At 40.3% G+C, this 4085-nt stretch overlaps 1 non-coding gene across 1 annotated transcript; it reads right to left on the reverse strand.

Moving 5' to 3' along the window:
- Positions 1-3390: 3390 nt before the first annotated feature.
- LOC118758945 (U6 spliceosomal RNA) lies at positions 3391-3494 on the reverse strand. Its single transcript, XR_004995894.1, has one exon. It is a non-coding gene; the product is annotated as a U6 spliceosomal RNA (small nuclear RNA).
- Positions 3495-4085: the final 591 nt, after the last annotated feature.

A 4085-nucleotide genomic window follows, 5' to 3' on the forward strand; every position in this document is an offset into this window, starting at 1 on the left:
TTATTATGGTTACCGATTAATTTATGCAATGTAATGAGTACTTCATTTTGTTCCCTGGGGAGTAACAAGATGTCCACATCATAGCTTGCTGTTTTAACATAGACTCATTTATCTTTTATTCCTCTATACATAATGACACTAAAATTGGTTTATGAACATGATGTGTTCCTCAATTCATTAAATATAACAAAACCAGAAAGGAATTATTGTCAAAAAAGGTTTTAGGACCTAGCACGGTTGCCTAGAGGCTAAAGTTCTTTCCATGCACACTCCAGGATCACATATGGGTGCCAGCTCGTGTCCTGGCAGTCCCGCTTCCCATCCGTCTCCCTGATTGTGGCCTCGGAGAGCAATCAAAGATGACCTGAATCCTTGGGACCCTGTTTTTGTGTGGGAGACCTGGCTGAAGCTCCTGACTCTTGGCTTCGGATCAGCTGAGCTTTGGCCATTGCGGTCGCTTGGGGAGTGAATCAGCAGACAGAAGATCTTCCTCTCTTTGTATCTGACTTCCCAATAAAACAAATAAATCTTTTTAATGTTTTAATAAAATACTATAGACAGCATTATTCATCATAGTTTGAACATATTTTTACTAGATTAACACAACTTACAATACTATATTCCAGTAAAACATTTTTAATTTAGATTTATTACTATCACCAAAAGGCCTAATTGTTTTAATGCATTTTTCATAATAATAATGTAGCACATTATTTTGTTTTTTTTTTCAAACTAAATCACAAATCATTACCTTAAACAAGCAGTAAAACAGATTATTTTGGTTATGCTTATTTTTAAATTGTAAAGCTTCACAAAATATTGAAGACATTTCATAGACTTCTTTAAAGCCCAAATTGTTTACTATGAGTAAAATCTGTGACTACTTGGAAAATTGCAGGGCATTTTAGAAGAACAAAATATTAGGATAAGGTGGGGACATAGTAAAATGGACATAGAAGGGTTTTCAGAGCAGAAACAGAGAGGAGATGATTCCAGGATAGAGGAGTGGGCAGGCCAATGGCAAAAAGACAAGAGCGGATCCAATGCTCTAAAGAAGCAGCAGAGACAACAGAGGAGCTCTGCAGTGAACGGATCCCCCTGTGGCAACCAGAGAAACAAAAACAGAAACAGATGCAGAAGTTCAAGGATTATGATATGCAGAATAGCATAATTGAAATAAAAATTAAACGTAAATATTAGAAATGAAAAATACAATAGAGCAAATAAAAAATTAACTGGAAAATCTGAATAGTAGAATGAATAAAAGAGTTGTAGAGCTGGAAGATACCACATGCAACAATGCTATAACAGAAATCTGGAAGAGGAACTTTATGAAGCTCAGAAAACCATTTTAGAATTGACAACGTAATAAGGTCAACCATAAGAGTCAAAGAATTTTCTGAAGGCACGGAAATAGAACTTCATTACAAGATATATTCAAATAAACAGTAAATGAGAACTCCCTTAACATGGGCAAAAAAAGGAAAGCCAATCACAAGTTCTGATCAACTCTGAGTTGATCAAAAGCAGTCCTCACCACAGAACTTAATCAAGTTTTATTTGAGTGAAGACACAGAAAAGATATTTACATAGGCATGTGAGAAACATAAGATAACTTATAGATGCAAAACAATCAGACTCAAAGCTGAATTCTCAGAATAAATCCTATAGGTCAGAAGAGAATGGGATGATATATTTTATATCCTAAAAGAAAAATGTGTCATGGATGATGCATTGGCTTAACTGGCTTATCCTCTACCTCAAAGAGCTGGTATCCTTTAAGGTTTGTGTTTGGTTGCTCCAGTTCCCGTCCAACTCCCTACCGATGGCCTGGGAAGGCTGTGGCCATTGGCCCATGTCCTTTTGACCCTGTACTCATGTGGGAGATCTGGAAAAGCTCCTGGCTCATGGCTCCAGATTAGCTCAGCTTCAGTTGTTGCAATCATTTGGAGGTGATATAGCGAAAGGAAGATCTTTCTTTCTGTTCCTCCTCCTCCCTGTAAATCTGCCTTCCAACAGTAATAAAAATTGAAAAAAAAGAATAAAGAAAAAAAGATACCTAGCAAAGTTTTCAATTGCATTCCGAAATGAAAAACAAAAAGAGAAACAAACTTTCACCGCCTGGCATGATGGATCAATGGCTAAATAATCTGCTTGCAAGCATCAGAATCCCATATGGGTGCCAGCTTGTGTCCTGGATTCTCCTTTTCCCATCAAACACTCTGATTTTGGCCTGGCGAAGAATAGACGATGGCCAGTTAAGCCAATGCATCATCCGTGACACATTTTTCTTTTAGGATCTGCCCATTGACAGGTTTGAGAGCTGAAGGGGATGTGGGACAGACTGGACCAGTCTGCTGTACATAATGGCAAGCACGGGAGCCAGGATAGAGGTTAGGCCTGGTGGGTGTTATTGCCAGTTGCCTCAACTAAGCTGCAGCTCCCACTGCTGAGCTGAGTGTATGGTGGACAGGATTGGGCTGGGCTTCAACAACTATTGGTTTGTGTAGAAGACAGGGCTAGAGACAGACCTGACCCAGCAACTGCAACTACCAGCTTGTGCATAAGCTGATTGGGGTAATGGACTGTGCCATACCCTGTATTGGCAAGCACACAAGAATCAGGTCCAGGGTGACCTTAGATGAATTGTCTTTTGGGATCCCTCCAACTGAACTGCTGGACTCAGAACCCAACCATGGAGAGAACTGCAGGTTTCATGGTCTGACCTTGGAGTGCAAGTGTCTGAGCTGGGCCTCCTCAGTGACTTAGAGCAGTAGACAGAAAATCCAGGTTCAGATGGAGGATATGGCAGTATATTGGAACCTGCAGAGGACACCTGGTGCCATAACGGAGGAAGGAGGACAGAACAAATGTATCAACTGCCCCAGCCAAGTGTTGGCAGTGGATACCTAGGGAAATGGAGACTCTAAGGTGGACTATGTGAGCCAGTTGATTCTAGAGAAATTTCATCATGCTCAGAGTGGCAAGATAGGTAGTAATTGAGAAGTGTTCAACTATCAAAATCTCTTGAGCATGTCCCACCATGGTAACCCTGGGATGGCGTCAGGTAGTTGTCCTCCATCCCAGGGTGCAGAGGCAGTTGGGAGACTGTGGCTTCTTGCCTTGTCTCCCCACTTCCCCCAGATACAGGAAAGAATAAAAAGGAGATTGTGGAGATTATGATCTCACCCACCTTCCTACAGCTCCTTACCCTTTGTACCCTAATTACCAAAGTATTTTGCTAACTTAGAAAATGAAAAAAAGTTATTAAAAAAAAACCAAAAAATACTGTACTAATGAAATCATATTAAAGCCGTATGAAATAATCATACAACTGTTCAATATAGAGCTTTTAGAAAAGCCTATCATTTTGAAGAAGTGCTATTTTTTTTTAATATGGAATGCTTCATGCATTTGTGTGTCATCCTGGTGCAGGGGCCATGCTAATCTCTGTGTTGTTCCAATTTTAGTATATGTGCTGTTGAGGCAAGCACTAAGAAGTGCTTCTAAACTAAATCAAAATTGAAAAGGAACATAGGGCCCAGCTCCATGGCCTACCGGCTAAAGTCCTCGCCTTGAACGCCCTCGGATCCCATATGGGCGCCGGTTCTAATCCCAGCAGCTCTACTTCCATCCAACTCCCTGCTTGTGGCCTGGGAAAGCAGTCGAGAATGGCCCAATGCTTTGGGACCCTGCACCCATGTGGGTGCCCAGAAGAGGTTCCTGGTTCCTGGCTTCGGATCGGCTCAGCACTGGCCATTGCGTTCACTTGGGGAGTGAATCATCGGATGGAAGATCTACCTCTCTGTCTCTCCTGCTCTCTGTATATCTGACTTTGTAATAAAAATAAATAAATCTTTAAAAAAAAGAAAAGGAACATATTGTGTTATTTATTTCAGTAGCCTTAATGTATGTAGTAAAGTATTTCTCTTTATCCAATGTGAGCTCTAACTTTCTGGCACACAGAATAATTAAATATCTGTTGGCAAAGAAGAATGATGTGAATTGAATTCTGAAAACAATACCTGCATTGTAAGAAGAGTATCTTTAAGGTTAAAACCAATAACTAACTGAGAAATTATGGA

The sequence above is a fragment of the Ochotona princeps genome, chromosome 3, assembly GCF_030435755.1.
Source record: "Ochotona princeps isolate mOchPri1 chromosome 3, mOchPri1.hap1, whole genome shotgun sequence".
NCBI lineage: Eukaryota > Metazoa > Chordata > Mammalia > Lagomorpha > Ochotonidae > Ochotona > Ochotona princeps.